General features: G+C 33.8%; 1 long non-coding RNA gene across 1 annotated transcript in view; it reads left to right on the top strand.

Moving 5' to 3' along the window:
• LOC141582746 (uncharacterized) overlaps nucleotides 1–14,837 on the top strand; it is a 35,447-nt gene extending 20,610 nt beyond the window's left edge. Inside the window, exon 3 of the long non-coding RNA XR_012515624.1 lies at nucleotides 14,685–14,837. This is a non-coding gene — a long non-coding RNA (uncharacterized LOC141582746). The remainder of the gene's footprint in view (nucleotides 1–14,684) is intronic.
• Nucleotides 14,838–20,325: the final 5,488 nt, after the last annotated feature.

Here is a 20,325-nt window from a genome sequence, read left to right as displayed (position 1 = left end):
TGTTAGAAATGGAATAGTTCTGTTTCAGGAAGTCAGCGTGACAAGATCGTGTATATGTAGACTCTGTTAAACAAGGTGAATCGTCAGTTTGTTTTCTTCTGAGTCAGGCATTGGCAGTAACTGAAGTATGGCAGCCTGTATCCTTCCATTACTTCTGTGGCTTTGCCATCCTGTACAAGAGTCGGGTTACTCAAGTCTGAAATGGTACCCTATCTTCTGGGCTGGTAAGAAGCAGAGGAAAGAAATCTCACTACATGTCCTTTTCTTCTGATGCCAAAGCCATGGTTCAGTAAGCACACACTAAACCAGGGGGTAGTGAAGAAAGGGAGACTAGCTATGCTCTTTACCTTCTTCCTCAAAGGCTAAATGGATCTTGTTTGAGTAGGCAAGAATTTGCCATTAGACTATAGATTCCCACCCCTTGCACTATGTGGTAAGACACATAATTAGGGGTTAGGTGGTAACCTAGAGTTTAAATTGCCCTTGGTTTTGTAAAAACAACAGCTACCATTTTTCAGGGTAGTTGAAAATGTAAATGTACAAATTGAATAATGGACCATATGCCCCAAAAGTTTGGAAAAAATTATATTATGCATTAATATAATGAGATTATTTTCCCTCTGTAGTATATGAGCTAGTCTCATTACCTTCCAGTCATATCTTACCTATCTTAAAGGTTTTTGTGCAAAAAAATGTTTTTTAAAACCAAATTTTACAGGTAACTATGATTGTGCAATTTGAATACCATCCTGATCATCTGGCCATTAAAAAGTGGTTCTCTTCTCTTTTAGAAGCCTATTCTATTCAGTAATTTAGTAAAATATTTCAATAATTTTCCCCTTATGTGCTGTGTCTTTTTATGCCAAACTAATTTGGTAGTTGAGAGAAATAAACTAAATTAATTTTCAAAACAAAAATACTGTTTTAACATGCAATATTTTAGTCATCCTGTAGTGTTGTTAGTGTTGTCTTATTTATATTAGTTACATTACAACTACATATAATATTTAGAGTTCTACAGTTGTTTTTCTTCTATTTTAAGAATTCCTATAAATGTTTATACTTTTGTCAGATATGTTTCACAAAAATAAATACATGTATTTAAATATTTTTGTTAGTGAGCTTTCTTCAGAAGTCCTATCTAAACATTTCAGAGAAGCACTGTGTTCAAGAATCTTTTGCCAAGTTTCCTGTTTCCTTAGCTTTCAGTCAATAAACTTCTTGGATATTAAGCTAGACACATATAGATAACTGTTAATAATTATGACATTGCTTTCATTTGCCCATCGAAATATATAAAAAGACCTGTCATTGTTGGGATTATGAGATACATAGTATTATTTGAAGGTTAGTTGTTATTTTGTTTGGTGACATAGACACTATATCTCTTTAGCAAGTAGAAATCTAGGTTGAGGAAGTAAGCATCTTACTCCTTCACAACTCAACCCCTAACCAAATTATCTCATAGATAATTGATGATTGCCATTCTGAATAAACTAGCAGTAACCCAATCTAACTCTAAAAAGGACAATCATAATCAGTGTATTTATATATTTGTTTATTCATTTTGAATTTAAATATTACATTTACTATTGTTGGTTGTAAGACTTGGTACATCTCTGTTTAGATGTTAAGTGTTATGATGTGTTTACTATTAGGACTACTTTGTAAGATGTCAGTTTTATAATTGCTGATCACCTAACTTTGAGAGCTCAGGAGGTGGAGAGGATACAGTATGTCTGGAAGTTCCAATATTATGCCTGAAAGTTTCAACATTACCCATGGGAACCCCAAAACCACTGCACTGGGAACACTACCATTGCCTCTAGGAACTTTAAGATTACACGTGAGCATTGGGAATCATTGCCTCTTGGAACCCCAGCATTATTCATGGGAACCTCAACATTAAACTTAGGAACTCCAGCACTGCCTCTGTGAACTTCAGTATTATCTATGGGAATTCCAACATTAACCATGGGGATACTGACACTATTCCTGGTAATTCTAACATTCTTCCTGGGAAGTCCACTACTATCTTCAGGAATTCTAATTTTATTGCAAATTTCAGAATAATTCTAAAAGCTTGAATTGATAGGAAGATGTTCTGCAGAACCTGACAAAATGGCCTTTTGCCAAGCTTCTTTAATGCTCTCTCTTTCATTTGCATTTTCTAAAACACATAATCAGAAGTTGTTTTTAAATGATGGAAGATTTACTTCTGTTTTGAGAAGAAACTATGAGTAAGAATGACAGATAAGTATAACCAAATGTGATATCAATCCAATCATTTAACGATTCAAAATCAAATGGCACTATCACCATGATAAGTAACCTTCTACTTAGCAAAATAGCTTAATATCTGTTTTGGATGTAAAAAGTGGACAGAAAAAAATCCAAAGTTGTAGTTGTGGCTAAATGCTTTCACACAATGACCAAGAATTTGGGGATAGTGGAAAGTAGAAAAATGAAGGAACAACAGAGACAGGATGAGAAATATTGTGGTGAGAGAGGAGCTGCAGAGAAGTGAGAAATGAAGGGTGAAGAGTTCAGTGGAAAAATATGAAATCCAAGAGAGGGGTAAGCATGAAAATGGAAGCCTGTACGAATTTGCAGAAATATTGAGGAGGGTATTGGATGTGATTTTGGGGTTGAGCCAGTTTTATGAACATTTCAAAGGATGAAGTGATCTAAGCTGATTTAGATACTTAAATTTCAGTCTCTGATAAATAATTTGTCAGAGCCCTGAATGTGTGTAGAAAAGGAAACAAATTACAGAATGGCCAAATTATGTTGCATACAAAATTTGGGTTAGATTCCAGACTCTTCTCTGGAACTACCTTCTATGGTTTGGTGGGGCTATTTCTAAGAAAGATTTCTAGTTGACGACAAAGTTTTCATAAAGTTATGGGGGTCAGCTTCTTACATGAGTTAGAATTTAAAATTCCTGGTACTATTTGGTATTCATAGTATTATTTTTATATATGTTTAAATAGCTCTAATGATAAAAACAAAAATGTTGCTTTTTTTTTTTTCAAAAATGTTGCTTTATAGTTAAGAGCAGATTTCAGTCTAGGATTTTAATGTACATTATAAATACATCATAACTACTTCTGTTAATATTACTTCAGGTATAGACTATAATATTAATCATTTATTTGTCAGTTAATACTTTTTAGCCACTATGGTCCTCACATACAGAAGGAAATGGAGTGGAGTGTTTGTGTCTTAACCAATGGAGGTGTTACTAAGTGGATGGGTGTATTAAGGGATAAATGTTTCCATTCTATCAGTTAAAATCTGTTACAGAATGAGGACTAGTCATTTTCTCAAGATTACCCACCGAACTGAAAGTTATTTTCAAAAGAGAAAATTTATTCCAAATTTCCAAAGTCATAACTAGTTTGCATATTTTAAGTGTTTATTTTCTCATAATTATTAACTGGCATCTGATTGAATTTATCCAACTCAAAGTCATACTGTAATCATCAAATATAAGGCTTACAATTGTAGGGTACTCACTATTCTCTTAGAAAAAGTCGTTATCTTATGGGATATAAAGAAACAGATTTACAGGTGGTGAGTTTGAAAATAAATTTACTTATGGAAGTCTGCTTGTCTGGAAAATTATACATAATTTACAAAAGTAGTTAAAGCAAGTTTAAAAATCTTACCTTCTGTGAACAAATTATGATGACTTGAGAAGAAGAAGCATGTCTCTTCTGGATGTTAACTCTGGTGCATTTAACTCTTGTGCATTTAACTTTGATGCATTTAGTTTTCAGCTCCTGACATCACTGTATCCTGGGAGTCTGTGACTGTGCCACCAATAGAACTTAAGATACTGGGGGCAGAAATGGAAAAGGGCCTTCCAAAGCATGGAGATGGTGACCCTTGAGTGTGGTAGTTGCTTGATTCTCCTCTTCTGGTGGTAACTGGAGGTAGCCATGCTCTCTCTCCTCTTCTGTCATAATAATTTGGAGAATGTGAATCCCTTCACCATTCAGCAGTGCTTCTAGGTGCCCTGCTCAGGAACACTGGATGATCGGTCTTTCTCTAAGAGTGTACATGCTTCTCGATACTTCCGGGTCATAACTTCCTGGGGACTCTGCATTTTCTGGAGATTCCTGGGTGACTGTATTCTGAGGATGCTGAATGCTTATTTATTAAAGCCTCCAGGTGCCTAAGCCCAGTGAAATTTCGAAGTTGGAATTTCTGTGTTATCTAACTCCTCCTTACCAGTTATGGTAGCAACAATATTCTGGTGTTTTTTTTTTTTACCCTTACAGTATTGGACTGTCTCTGGACTGTCAATTTCTGTAACATGTATGTGTTGAGATTCTGGGATCCTTGGAGATTTAACTGTCATTTTCTCTAGGTGAGCAAGAGCTCCTGAAAGAAGCAATAAATATGGAAAGGAAAAACTGGTACCAGCTACTGCAAAAACACACCAAAATATAAAGACCAAGGAAACTACAAAGAAACTGCATAAACTAGTGTGCAAGATAATCAAATAACATCATGATGACAGGATCCAAATCATACATAACAATATTATCATTAAATGTAAATGTGTTAAATGCCCCATTTAAAAGACACAGACTAGTAAATTGGATAAGGAGTCAAGAACCATTGGTATGCTGTATTGAGGAGACCCATCTTACATGCAAAGATACACACAGCTCAAAATAAAGGGACGGAGGAAAATGTACCAAGCAAATAGAAAGCTAAAAAAAGCAGGGGTTGCAATCCTAGTGTCTGACAAAGCAGACTAAGTCAGCAAAGATTAAAAAAAAGACAAAGGAGGGCATTACATAATTGTAAAGGGAGCAATTCAACAAGAAGAGCTAAGTATTCTGAATATATATGCACCCAATTCTGGAGCACCCAGATTCATAAAATAAGTTCTTAGAAACCTACAAAGACACTTCGATTCTCACACAATACTAGTGGGAGACGTTAACACCCCACTGTCAGTATTATACATCAACGAGACAGAAAATTAACAAGGATATTCAAAACTTGAACTAAGCTCTGGATCAAGTGGACCTAGTAGATGTCTAAATAACTCTCTACCCCAAATCAACAGAATATACATTCTTCTCATTGCCACATGGCACTTATTCTAAAATTGACCACATAAATGGAAATAAAACACTCCTCAGTAAATGCAAGAGAACTGAAATAATAACAAACAGTCTCTCAGAACACTGTGTAATCAAATTAGAACTCAGAATTAAGAAACTAACTTAAAAATCACACAATTTTATGAAAAATTGAGCAACCTGCTCCTGAATGGGTAAATAATGAAATTAAGGCAGATAGAAAGATGTTATTTAAAAACAATAAGAACCAAGAGACAACATACCAGAATCTCTGGGACACAGCTAAAGCAGGATTAAGAGGGAAATTTATAGCACAAAATACCCATATCAGATAGCTAAAATGATCTTAAATTAACACCCTAACATCACAATTAAAATAGCTAGAGAGAAGAGAGAAAACTAATCCAAAAGCTAGCAGAAGACAAGAAATAACTAAGATCAAAGCAGAACTGAAGGAGATAGAGACACAAAAAACTCTCCAAAAAAATCAACAAATCCAAGAGCCGTTTTCTTGCAAAAATTAACAAAATAGATAGACCACTAGCTAGACTAATAAAGAATAAGGGAGAGAAGAATCAAATAGACACAATAAAAATGATAAAGGAGATATCACCACTGACCCCACAGAAATACAAACTACCATTAGAGAATACTATAAACACCTCTATACAAATAAACTAGAAAATCTAGAAGACATGAATAAATTCCTGGATGCACACACCCTACCAAGGCTACACCAGGAAGAAGTTGAATTCCTGAATATACTGATAAGAAGCTCTGAAATTGAGGTAGTGATTAATAACCTACCAACCAAAAAAAAAAAAAAAAAAAAAAGAAAAAAAGAAAAACCCAGGAACAGATTTAGAGCTGAATTCTACCAGAAGTACAAACAAGAGCTGGTACCATTCCTTCTGAAACTATTCCAAACAATTGAAAAGGAGGGACTCATCCCTAACTCATTTTATGAAGTCAGCAACATCCTGACACCAAAACCTGGCAGAGATACAACAAAAAAAGAAAACTTCAGGCCAATATCCCTGATGAATATTGATGCAAAAATCCTCAGTTAAAATACCGGCAAACGAATTTAGCAACACAACAAAAAACTTATCCACCATGATCAAGTTGGCTTCATCCCTGGGATGCAAAACTGGTTCAACATATGCAAATCAGTAAATGTAATCCATAACATAAACAGAACCAAAGACAAAAACCACATGATTATCTCAATGGATGTAGAGAAGGCCTTTGACAAAATTCAACATCTCTTCATGTCAAAAACTCTCAATAAACTAGGTACTGATGGAACATATCAAAATAATAAGAACTATTTATGATAAGCCCACAGCCAATATCATATTGAATGGGCAAAAGCTGGAAGCATTCCCTTTGAAAGCTGACACAAGACAAGGATGCCCTCTCTCTCCACTCCTATTCAACATAGTATTGGAAGTTCTGGCCAGGGGAATCAGGCAAGAGAAAGAAATAAAGGTATTCTGATAGGAAGAGTGGAAGTTAAGTTGTCTGTTTGCAGATAACATTATCTTATATTTACAAAACCCTATCATCTCAGTCCCAAAACTCCTTAAACTGATAAAGCAACTTCAGCAAAGTCTCAAGATAGGAAACCAATGTGCAAAATCAGAAGCATTCCTTTACAGCAACAATAGGCAAACAGAGAGTAAAATCATGAATGAACTCTCATTCACAACTGCTACAAACAGAATAAAATACCTAGAAATATAGCTAACAAGGCATGTCAGGAACCTCTTCAAGGAAAACTGCAATCCACTCCTCAAGGAAAGCATGAGACGCAAACAAGTGGGAAAAAAAAATCCATTCTCATGGATTGGAAGATTCAATATTGTGAAAATGCCATACTGCTTACAGTAATTTATATATTCAATGCAATTCCATCAAACTATCATTGACATTCTTCACAGAATTAGAAAAAACTATTTTAAATTTCATATGGAATAAAAGAAGACCACATATAGCCAAGGCAATCCTAAGCAGAAAGAACAAAATTGGAGGCATCATATGACCTGATTTCAAACTATACTACAAGTCTACAGTAACCAAAACAGCATGAAACATGTATCAAAACAGACATGTAGACAAATGGAGCAGAATAGAGACCTCAGAATTAACCCTATACATCTACAACCATCTGATTGTCAACAAACCTGACAAAAATAAGCAATGGGAAAAGGATCTCCTATTTAGTTAATGGTCTTGGGAAAACTGGCTAACCATATGCAGAAAACTGAAACTGGACCCCTTCCATATACCTTAAACAAAAATTAACCCAAAATGGATTAAAGAGTAAAATGTAAAATCCCAAACCATAAAAACCCTAGAAGAAAATCTAGGCGATACCATTCAGAAAATGGGCATGAACAAAGACTTTATGATAAAAATGCCATAAGCAACTGCAACAAAAACCAGAATTGACAAATGGGATCTAATTAAACTAAAGAGCCTCTGCACATGAAATAAAACCTATCATCATAGTGAACAGGTAACCTACAGAATGAGAGAACATTTTTGCAAACTACCCACCTGACAAACATCTGATATCCAGAATTTACAAGGAATTTAAACACATTTACAAGAAAAAAGACAACCTCATTAAAAAGTGAGCAAAGTATATGAGCAGACACTTCAGGAAAGAAGACACTTAGGTGGCCAAGAAGCATATAAAGAAAAAGCTCAACATCACTGATCATCAGAGAAATGCAAATCAAAATCAAAATGAGATACCGTTTCACACCGGTCACAATGATGATTATTAAAAAGTCAGGAAGCAATAGATGGTGGCAAGGCTGTGGAGAAATAGAATGCTTTCACACTGTTGGTAGGAATTCAAATTTGTTCAACCATTGTGGAAGAGAGTATGGTGATTACTCAAGGATATAGAACCAGAAATACCATTCAACCCAGCAATCCCATTACTGGCTGTATACTCAAAGGAATATAAATCATTATACTATAAAGACACATACACATGGATGTTTGTTGCAGCACATTTACAATAGTAAAGACTTGGAACCAACCCAAATGCCCATCAATGATATATTAGATAAAGAAAGTGGTACATATACACCATGGAATACTATGGAGCCATAAAAAGGAATAAGATTTTTTTTTTTTTTTTTGGAGACGGAGTCTCATTTTGTCACCGGGCTGGAGTTCAGTGGTACAATCTTGGCTCACTTCAATCTTTGTCTCCTGGGTTCAAGTGATATTCTCCTGCCTCAGCCTCCTGAGTAGCTGGGACTACAGGCACATGCCACCACGCCCAGCTAATTATTTTGTATTTTCAGTGGAGATGGATTTCACCATGTTGATAACGATGGTCTTTTTCTCTTGACCTCGTGATCCATCCACCTTGGCCTCTCAAACTCTTGGGATTACAGGTGTGAGCCACCATGCCCAGCTGAGATCATGTTGTTACATAGGTATACATGTGCAGCAAACCACCATCGCATATGTATACCTATGTAACAAACCTGCATGTTCTGCATGTGTATCCCATTTTTTTTAGAAGAAATAAAGAAAAAAATTATTTCCTTCATAAAAGCAATGAGAAAACTAGCAGTAAGTGTCAGAATCAACTTTTTTAGAACTCTAGAAATTAACCACATGCTTGCAGCAATTTGTGGCCACTTAACTCAAGTAAATCAACTGAATATTGGAAAGAACAGTGAGCTTTGTTGCATTTTAACTTGCCCTATTCCCATTATCCCACTGTGAACTTTCACAGTAGTCTTGAAAACCAACATCCTGCAATCACGGTGACAACTAGAAGCTTGACAGACATCAGAGGAAGCTGAACAGGGTTGGAGATTCTTCAAAGACTCATTCCCACAGAATTGTCTTTCACTGACGTATCTGGCAAACACTAATCTACTTTAGTCTCAATGAATTTGCCTGCTCTGGGCATTTCATATAAATACAATTGTATGATACATTACCTGGTTTCTTTCACTTGGCATAATGTTTTGAAGTTCATCCATGTTATAGCATGTATTGCAATTTCATTCCTCATTATGGCCAAATAATATTCCAACGTATGCATATGTCACATTCTGTTATCCATTCAATGGTGGAGGACATTTAGATTTCTTCCACTTTTTTGCTCTTAGCAATAGTGCCACTGTGAACATACACGTCTAAGTCTTTGTATGGACATATGCTTTCTTTTTAAAATATTTTTATTTTACATGTGCAGGTTTGTTATATAGGTAAACTGCATGTCATGGGGTTTGGTATACAAATTATTTCCTTACCCTGGTAATAAGCATAGTGCTCAATAGGTGGTTTTTAATCCTCTCCCTCCTCCCATTCTCCACCTTCAAGTAGGTCCTAGTGTCTTTTGTTCCCCTCCTTTTGTCCATGTGTATTCAATGCTTAGCTCCCACATATAAGTGAGAATATGTGGTATATGATTTTCTATCAAAAACAGGTTTCTATCAAGAACTGAGGTTAAGTTTGCTTAGGATAATGCCCCCTTAGCTCCATCCATTTCCTGCAAAGCACATTGTCTTGTTATTTTTTATGGCTGTGTAGTATTTCATGGTGTGTAAGTACCAAATTTTCTTTATACAGTCTATTGTTGATGAGTATTTAGGTTGATTCATGTGAACATATGTTTACATTTCTCTTGGGAATGTGCCTCAGAATGGAATTACTTGATCATATTGTAACTCTATAATTAACCATTTCAGGAATTGCCAGACAATTTCCCAAAGCAGTTGAACCATTCAACATTCCTGAGAAGTCTTTAAGCATTGTATTTAACTTAGATTTTTAAAATGTAGTTTAATATAACAATTTTTATAAGACCACTATGAACATTTTATGGGAACATTTTGTGGCAAAGTCTATTCTAATCAAATAGACAAGAACCTCCTCCTCACATTGTCATTACAAAAATAAAAAATAAAAATAGGGGACTACTGAATAGCACACTTTGTCTCCTAAAAATGTGCAACAGTAAAAGGCAAAAAAGTTGGAAGATGGTTTTGTGAGGATCTAAACTCATCTTCCACTTGTTAACACAGCAAGTAATGGGTAAATATTAGCCTGAAGTTTTCAATGCAATGCTGTTACTTTAGTCACACTTTTTTGGTTCTGGTTATATAAGGATGATATCATGAAAACTAGAGAAAAAATTTTTAAAAATTGTAGTCTTTAGGATTAAATGCTAGCAATCCTTAGCTAGCATTTAAAAAAATTTAAAAATTTAAAAAATTCCATATTTTATGCCCTTTAAAAATATAGAGGGAACTTAAAAAACCTATCTGAAGCTGTAAATAAGTTCCTGAGATTATTTTACAAATTAAAGTATATTACTAATAATGTCACTTCTTGAAATTCCATTTTCAGTCCAATTTATGTTGATATCACCCTTTCAATGTTCAAAGAAGAAAAATCATGCATGGGTTAATTTCTACCTATCATACCAGTCTTGATCCTTTCTTCAGCAGAGCAGCAAAATGAAGGGAAGTAAATTGCTATCCTCCTCCTTCTGTTACTTTTCTCTATGGATTCTACTCTTCTATTACTTTTCTCTGTGGACTCTACTATTCTGAAAATGGTATCCATATTTTACACAAAGAATTTGCATACAGAAACTGCATTGTAACACAAATACACTTTTAAACAATGGAAAATTTGAGTTTTCCTTTATACATTTGGCTGCTGCTGACCAATGTTAAAATTATGACAGTCTTTATAGTAGTCATTTCATGGCAGCTGTTACACCAAATCACAGGAAACTGTCTCTTCGGGGTCAAAACACAGTTTACATAAATCATTGCATCTATACATTTGTATTCTGTAAGAAAATATAGGGTTCTGTGTTTGAAGAGTCTATCCAAGCTTAACTTGTAGGTGAAAAAACTTCATGACAGCCTGAAATGTATTCTAAACCTTGAACAAAAGGAATATGAGAGAAACAAGGGGAAACCTTTTTAGCCCTTTCTTCTCTTCCAACACATAACAGCCTACCCATTGATGACAGTAGCTGCTATTTTCCACTAGTCTGGAAATTTTGGTTATGTGACTAGTGCTGCTGCATCTAGTATTTCACTGAAAAAAATATATAGATATTGCTGCCAAAGAAATTTAATCAGTTAACAAGTTTAAGATAATTGAAATTGAGCTCAACTAAGGAAATAATGGCTAGTGTAGTGTGTAAAGACTACACTTTCCCACTCTTCATATTGCGTATGTGTATTTCTCCATGTTCGTGGAATATTTCAGTAAACAATTAGCTATCAGGAATAGCTCCTTTTAAGTAATTGTGTTTATTAATTTATTTATTCATACCTAGTAATGTACTCCAACTCTGCAATAAGGTTGTACTGACATTTAATAAGTAAGTTTGGTAATTATAAATATGCATGCTTTTTGATCAATTTGCAAATTAGTAAAAATTTATATGCAATATTTCTGCATAAGCTTTTAAAATCTTTATTGTCTTTTTTGTTTTCTAGATCAGCTTACATTCAAGATTCTTAAATTATTAGTGATAACAATGAATCTTTGAGAATGTTCAAATAGACTTTTGTTTACTTGGCTTCAAAATCGCTTTGTAAATGATTCTTCAATGGAAGTGATCAACTGATATTTGTTGCTTTTGAAAGGTACTGAGTAATTCTAGGGACTAAATTAGGCTAAGCTAATCCTGCCTTTTACCCTTCAGGAATTTGCTACCTAGACAGAATAAATTTATTGTCTGCCAAATTATAGAAGGGCAGATAGATATATGATCTACTACATTTAGGATTGTGTAGTCTCTAATCAATGGGCCTGTGTTTTGAATTACGTGGTGAGAAAGTCAAAAAGCAAAGTGGTAAGCATGCAAAAGGGTACTGCATCTGTAAAATACATACTTCCTAACTTAACAAATCAACAGCCTCTCCAAAAGATTACATAAAAATGATTTACTTCTATATTGGTTTCAACTCAAACACTTCTGATGCAATTCAAGAATTCTGAAATGTGTATTTGAAAAGTAATTATCTGGTTTTATTAGATGCATTACAGTAAAGCTTCTGGTACTCTTTAAGTGATACCATCAACAAAAAGATGTATTAATGATGAGCTTATATTTAAGTCATGTTTCTGGGTTTTTAAAAATTCACAAATCTTTGGAAGTTAGAAGTTCATACCTGAATTAGCAGCTGCATCTCCAAAGAAAAAAGCATATCCTAATTGTAACATTTGCCCAACCCAATTGAAAAAAGTACCAAGGAGAAAATGTGCAACAGTTAATAATAACAGCCAATAATCATTGACTTCCTTATTGAATTATTAAGTTTCTCACTGCATATTCACGTCAAACATAAGACGTTCAATTATTATTCCTAATTAGAAATGAGAAAACTACGTTTCAAAGATGTTAAATAATATGCTTGAGTTCAGACAACTAGTAGGCAGTGGAGCTCTTAATCCCACAATATTCACCTCTATAGCATATGGCTTCTAGCTATTATTATAGATATCTTAAAATTCAAAGGAATATGCCATGACACCAAATGCAAAAGAGTTGCACAAAAAAATTTATTTAGTGAGAAATTTTAAATTAACAGTAGAGTAATAGAATGATTTATATTCCTTTGGGTATATACCCAGTAATGAGATTGCTGGACTGAATGGTATTTCTATCTATATGTCTTTGAGGAATCATCACACTGTCTCCCACAATGGCTAAACTAGTTTATACTACCACCAACAGTACATAAGCATTTCTTTTTCTCCACAATCTCACCAGTGTCTGTTGTTTTTTGACTTTTTAAAAATAGCCGTTCTAACTAGTGTGAGATGATATCTCATTTTGATTTGCATTTCTCTAATGATCAGTGATGTTAAGCTTTTTTTTTTTCATATACTTTTTGGCTACATGTATGTTTTCTTTTGAAAAGTGTCTCTTCATGTCCTTTGTCCACTTTTTTAAATAAGGTTGTTTTCTTCTTATAAATTTGTTTATATTACTTATAGATGCTGAATATTAGACCTTTGTTGGATATAGTTTGTAAAAATTTTCTCCTATACTGTAGGTTATCTGTTTTACCTGTTAGTTTCTTTTGCTGTTCAGAAATTGTTTAGTTTAATAAGATCACATTTGTCAATTTTTGCTTTTGCTGCCATTGCTTTCAACATCTTCATTATGAAATCTTTGCCCATGCCTATGTCCAGAATGGTAGTGCCTAGGCTGTTTTCCAGGATTTTTATAGTTCTGTGTTTTACTTTTAAATCTTTAATCCATCTTGTGTTAATTTTTGTACATGTATAAAGAAGGGGTCTAGTTTCAGTCTTCTGCATATGGCTAGTCAGTTATCCAAGCATGCATGCACACGTATTTTCATTGAAACACTATTCACAATAGCAAAGAGATGGAAACAACCTAAATGCCCATCAATGATAGATTACATAAAGAAAATGTGGTACATATACACCATATAATACTATGCAGCCTTAAAAAAAGTTGGATCACGTCCTTTGCAGGGACATGGATGGAAGTGGAGGTCATTATCTTTAGCAAATTAACACAGAAACAGAAAAATCAAATTCTCGTGTTCTCACTTATAAGTGGGAGCTAAATGATGAGAACACATGGATACATAGATGGGAAAGACACACACTGGGGCCTTTGGAGAATGAAGGATAAGAGGAGGGGGAGGATCAGAAAAAATAACTAATCAATATTAGCTTAATACCTGGGTGATGAAATAATCTATGCCACAAACATCCATGACAAAAATTTACATATGTAACAAATCTGCACTTGTACCTGTGAACATAAAATAAAAGTAAAAAGAAAAATAGATTAATGTTTTTGAAGACTAAGCTCTGATTTTATTTTTTAAATTTTACTTTGCCCAAATTCCTATCTAAGGGGTGTGGAGAGTCATATCCTACAAACCATAAATTCTCATCAGATAGGTTTTATTTAACCCTATATATTATGACTTACTCTCCGGTCTGACTCTGGAATTAGATTATATGACAAAGAAGAAAGTCAAAATATTTTACCTCAAAATGTGTTTCTTTGCCATATCTTGAAATGGCCCCACAAGGCTGTCCTTTGTGGGAGAAAATTTGCATCTGTAAAAAGTATCTATTATAGAAGATCTATTTCTTCCAGGCTGTTCTAATCTTAAAGAGGTTAAGAGTCTACCACCTTTCAAAGATCTGAATAGAAAATATTTGTCATCTATTGTCTCTAAGGCAGCCACCATAAGACTTCAAAAGAACCTTGGCAAAATGTTTTACCTTAACCTGAACATTTCATTTCTATTGATCCCAGGTCTTTAAACAAACTCAACCAACTATCAAGCAGAAAATGTTTAAATATAGCCTGGAAGCCCCACTTTGAGTTGTCCCACCTTTCTGGACCAAACCAATATATTTCTTAAATGTATTTATGTCTCATGTCTCTCTAAAATGTATAAAATCCAGCTGCACCCTGACCACTTGGGGCACATGTTCTCAGGACCTGCTGCGGTCTGTGTTGTGAGCCATGGTCAACTCATATTTGGCTCAGAATAAATCTCTTCAATTATTTTACAGAGTTTGACTTTTTTTGTTGACAATAATTTGATGCCCAAATAACGTGGGGTCTCAGAGAAGACTCAGGAGCCAGAAGGAGTTGCCTGAAACCAGAGCTAAGGTATCAGCTGGGAGCCATTGAAGACTCACCAAGTTCGAGATTCTCCTCCAGTAGAAATGGTAAGTTTCTCTTTGGGCCCTGGACCTCCTGTTTTGGTTGATGGTCTTTGATTTATTCTGAGCTGGTTTTTCTCCTAGGAAGTTGTTTAAGGTCCTTATTCTAGTTCAGAGATGCATTCTAAATGGTTTTCTCCATTGCTTTTTCTCTTAGAATTAATTTCAATTTGGATTGTCTGTGTGCATTTTAATAAGGAACTGAGCTATCATTTTCATAGATAAATAAGACACTGGTGTTTTTTCTTCAGCTCTGAAGAGAAAGGGCATTTACTCCTCTCAGTCAAAAAGTGCTCCTGGGTGATGGGGCAGGGGACTCATGGGAGTGCCTGGGGAGTTGACCCCCATTACGTACAGCAGCCCTGCAGAGAAATCCCCAACAAAAATTAATTTTAAAAATAGCTAGGAGAACACATGGACATGGGAAGGGGAGCACTACACACTGGGGTCCATTGGGGGGAAATGGGGGAGGGATGGGGGAGTGGAGAGGTGGGGAGAGAGAGCATGGGGAGAAATGACAGATATAGGTGAGGGGAAGGAAGGCAGCAAATCACACTGCCATGTTTGTATCTATGCAACAATCTTGCATGTTCTTCACATGCACCCCCAAACCTAAAATGCAATAAAAAAATAATAAAATAAAATAATCAGATAAACAATACTAAGAAAAAAAAGATAAAGAAAAAAATGCTGAGAAAAGTAGTATTAATTACCAAATTACTGGGGACAGAATAAAAATGATCACTCAATTGTTAAGATTGGTTTTGATGTGCTGAATCAAATACATTGAAATTAGGGACTATACTATACATATTTGTTTCATTGATTCTGAGTAAGAAAACAAAATTATATTCATTTAAATGTGTTGAATTGCAGAAAAATGTCTTTCTCATGTTCCACTCAATTGATTTCTAAGGTAGTAGAATGACCTCATTTTAATTAGAAAACAAATATTTCTATAATGCATTAAGTTTAATATTTTGTGAATTTATATCTGATTTCTAATTAATTTCCCATCACTTCACTGACTATCTTTTTCATGCTGTGATGGATATATTCATGTTTTACTGAGTATGTAGTATAGTTATAAATTATAACCTAAATACCAACAATATTTTATTGAGTTTACTTCTTAAGGTCTTTGTATGTAATTCTGAATTTCTTTTGAAAAAAATGCTTCTTTAGATATCTTATAGGCTTTTGAATGAGATTATCTTACATTTAAATGTTGAGTCAATAAGAAGTAAACTAATACCTCTGTTACAATAAAATAAATAAAGCATAAAATATACACAGATGTATATTACATACATATATATATTTGATATTATGTATACAAAATGTACATTGATAAGCAAAGCAAGAAATAAAATCAGCAGGATGATTTTATAAAAAAAAAAATAGCTAATACAAGACATACATCAATCCACCACTAAAGAAAAAGAGCCCTAAAGTTGACCTGGAATCTAGAGTTCCTAAGCCCGCTTTTTCTATTTTATTTTCTTCCTGCTTGAAGTCTGCTGTTATTTTTCTACTAAGATTAAAAACCACCATTTGTCTCTGACAGCTTTTATTCGCAAGCTGGTGAATTTATACCTATATTGTGGCTAATGTACTAAAGTAAAGCTATAGGATCTTTGTGTGTATATGTGTTTGTGTATGTATGTATATGTGTGTGTATTTAAAAGGCCTTTATGAGTTCTATAATTTTATGTTTAATTAGCAGTTAAATTTGTTTTAATTTGCCTCTATCATACCAAAATTTTCTCCCCATATGATGTAAATTTTGCTATCTGATCTTCACTTGAATTGTTTTCTTTAATTTGCAAATTTAGGGCTATTTAGCTGACAACTGACATCTCCTTAGGGTGATGCAACATGTTATAAAGAATTTGAAAGTCTAAAATAGAAAAAAAAAAAAGGCAAAAGGAAGTCTGTTTGAATCTATAAAACGTACTTCTATCAGCATGCCTAAATACGTCTATGTTATGTATGCAATGTTTAACTACTAAAAATATATAAAGGGCTCTAATTAATGGGCTTGAAAATATATAAAAGCACCTAAATCAGATATTTAAAAGACTAGTCAAATGCTTTTCAAATTTGTGTCACTTAAGTATAATCTTTAATAAATAAGGTGTCTTTAAAATTATTGGTAAAATAATGTTAGCAATGTCTTAAACATTGTTAGCATTTTAAAAAAATCAAATTGTTTAGGTTTATTCCTGCAGAATACTATAAAATTTGCAATAAGGGTTATAAACTATAAGACTCAGCCCAAGACAGAATAATCTTTGCTTGTGTATGCTTATGAAATATTGTTGACCTAATGAAAACAGCTAAGTCCTAAGTTACTGGTATAAATAGCTTTAAAATTAACCATATGTTTTATTACATAAGTAAATGCCTGAAATTCAAAGCTATAAAAATGATTAATAGAAAAATAACTTTAAATATTTGGCTATCACAGTTTTTGTAAATTAGGTAAACTATTAATCAGATAAATGTAATGGAATAAATGCTTGTAAAGAAACTTGTCATAATTTAGGATCTAAGGTTATTATTTGATATTAAGTATCTTGGTAATTTCCAATTTAGGAATTATAGAAAAACATATTTTAATGTTCTTATTAAAGGTAAAATATATTTGTCTAATTAAAATCTTATTTAAGGGTATGTATAAAACAAGGTAAAGGAATCAGGAAGTAAGAGATGTAAGGAAAGTTAAAGACATAAAGAGGTATTTTTGGTAAAGAAAGTAAAAAGGAAAGTAGTTTATATAAGAAAGAACCTTGTGTGGTGAATTTTTGCCCTAAAATAAATGACTAGGTTGTTAAAGAAAGAGGACTATTTAGGGTAAAACAGAAAGTCTAACCATGTTATAAATGATCTATGTAAATTGTATAAGGTTAATAAAAAGGAGTTTGTAAGGGGGTTATATAATTCAGTTGGCTATAATCAAAAGGAGATTATAATAATCTTTCTAGAGATGGGTCTTTAATATAAAAAAAGCACCAATACAAAATTAAATAATTGGTTAAAACAAGATTTTATTACAAATATTGACTTATTTTTAATGCAAGATATTATTAAATTTTTAAATTCTGTAATCTGTCTCTTTAACATCTTTCAGATTGATATCTTAAAAGTGCCACTCTTTCTCTTCTGAAAAGGCCTTGAATGATGACTCTCTCCTTCAACTTTTGTTGGCTCCTGTAACTTTTACTAATTATCTAAAGTAAGGGAGAAAAACTTTTTGAAAACGGGCAAATAAAGTATCTTTTGAACATACTTTTTATTCTGCATGCCTGTTATAGTTCTGTCTTTACATGTGTCATGTGGATGTGATATTTCACTGGCAAACTACATGAAAGAGTTCTAATCAAGTAACTTTAAAAAAAGTAAGTGCTATCTAGGCGCTGTGGCTCATGCCTGTAATCCCAGCACTTCGGGAGGCTGAGACAGATGGATTGTGATGTCAGGGGATGGAGACCAACCTGGCCAACATGGCAAAATCCCGTCTCTCCTAAAGATACAAAAAATTAGCCAGGCATGGTGGCATGCACCTGTAATTCCAGCTACTCAGGAGGCTGAGAGGAGAGTCACTTGAACCCAGGAGGTGGAAATTGCAGTAAGCTGAGATCACACCATTGTACTTCAGCCTGGGTGACAGGCTGAGACTGTCTCCAAAAAAAAAAAAAAAAGTAAGTGCTTATCATATTGATAGAAGCTAGCTCAGATGCCTTTTAATTCACATAACCTTGGTAACCTTTTGTAAAATTAATTTGGTAAATTTAATGCCAAAACTCTCTAGTAATTTAGAAATCTTTAAGTCATATTAAACCCTCAGGTTTTGTTCCCACTGGAAATTCTCTTTGCTAAAAGGTTAAAATAATAGAAGCATAAAATATGCCTTTAGTAAAATTTTTGTAAATGCAAGGAGGATGTCAATTTTTTAAAAAAAATGTTAGTTTATTTTTGGTTAAGAAAGTAAGAGTTGCTTTATAATGAAGGAAATTATACAGACAAAACTAAATAAAATTTTAAAAAAAAAGCAAGCCAAGGCAACAAAACTCTGAGCCTCGTGGCTATCAAGATAATAGTCAATATGGGAAAAGAATAAAACCAAGTAACTATTTAAAACCAAAGGATTTAAAAGGATTGTTCTATCTTGTAGATTGTTATCATTCAGCTTCTTTAAAAAAAATCTTTAGTGTATTGTAAAAATCACCACTTTAAGGACAAAATTCTTAATTTTAAATGCTATGAAATTTAAGAGCTTGTTTGAATTAATGCAGGACCCACAGCTCATTGCTTAAATATCACTGAGTATATTTGTTCCAAATGTACAGGGCTTTATTCCTAAGAAAGTGATCAGCCTAGCCATTGTAAGGTGTGTTTTCCCTGAGAAGGGGACTGCCCAACTCTCCCTATAAAATACTAAATGTAGCACCCCAGATTAAGCAGTTGATATGCTTCATATGCAAGCCTGCGTTGGACTAGCTTTATGATAAGTAAGATATCCTGCCACCAAATGTACACATTACCCAGGCCGTGGTAAATTTTGTGGTTAAAGGAACCCATTTTACATGGGTCCCCTCCCACAGAATAATAGGACTGTTTAAAAAGCCTTATCAAATTTGCTGTCCCTCATAAGTTTTACAGATGCAACTCCCTGTGAGAACCCAAACCCTTTCCACCAGAAAAGGTAAAATGGTCTGTGAGTAAAAAAGAGTTCCTGAGACCAGAGCATAAAAACACGTTCATAGAATTATAAAATTTAAGATGCTGAAACTAGCTTTATACGAGGTAGTTGTAACACTTTACTAAAAGTCTTATAAAAATGGGTACTACAGGCATATCTAACTCGGGGATGTTTCCCATCTAGCAGTATAAACTGAGGGCATATAAATTTTACAGTTCCTTTAAGAAACGTTTAATTGCACATGCTAAATGGAAACTAGTAAGTTGCCTAAGTTCAAAAAATGTTGGGTAAAAGCTGGAGTGCTAGTTGAGACAAACCCTCCACTGCATAGCCCTTTGTGTGGTGCTTTTATTGGGGCTGATGGCAAAAACTGTGAGTACCTTTTGATGACAATGACTGAACAAGAGAATTTCTACTTGATGGGGAATTTACTGCCTTGCTATGAAATATTAAATGAAGCTACCCCTATGCTAATGAAAGTAATGTTTCCCAAAAGAGTGCCATGATAAAATAAAAATGATTTATATAAAATTTTGCTACGTAATAAGCAGAGAGCCTCTTTCTTAGGACTACTTGTGAGGAGTTGCTAAATTCTATAGTGCCTAATAGCTCTCATGAGCTGTTTCATTTGTAAATGACATTTGAAAGGTATACAAACCTCTTGTTTTTAAAGCTGCTACTTTTAAAACAGTGAAGATATCATATATCTGCACTTTATTATTATTATTATGCTTTAAGTTCTGAGATACATGTGCAGAACATGCAGGTTTGTTACATAGATGT

Source organism: Saimiri boliviensis, chromosome X, assembly GCF_048565385.1.
Source record: "Saimiri boliviensis isolate mSaiBol1 chromosome X, mSaiBol1.pri, whole genome shotgun sequence".
NCBI classification, from domain to species: Eukaryota; Metazoa; Chordata; class Mammalia; order Primates; family Cebidae; genus Saimiri; species Saimiri boliviensis.
The sequence above is the reverse complement of the archived record's forward strand: the minus strand, read 5'-3'. Positions and strand labels throughout refer to the sequence as shown.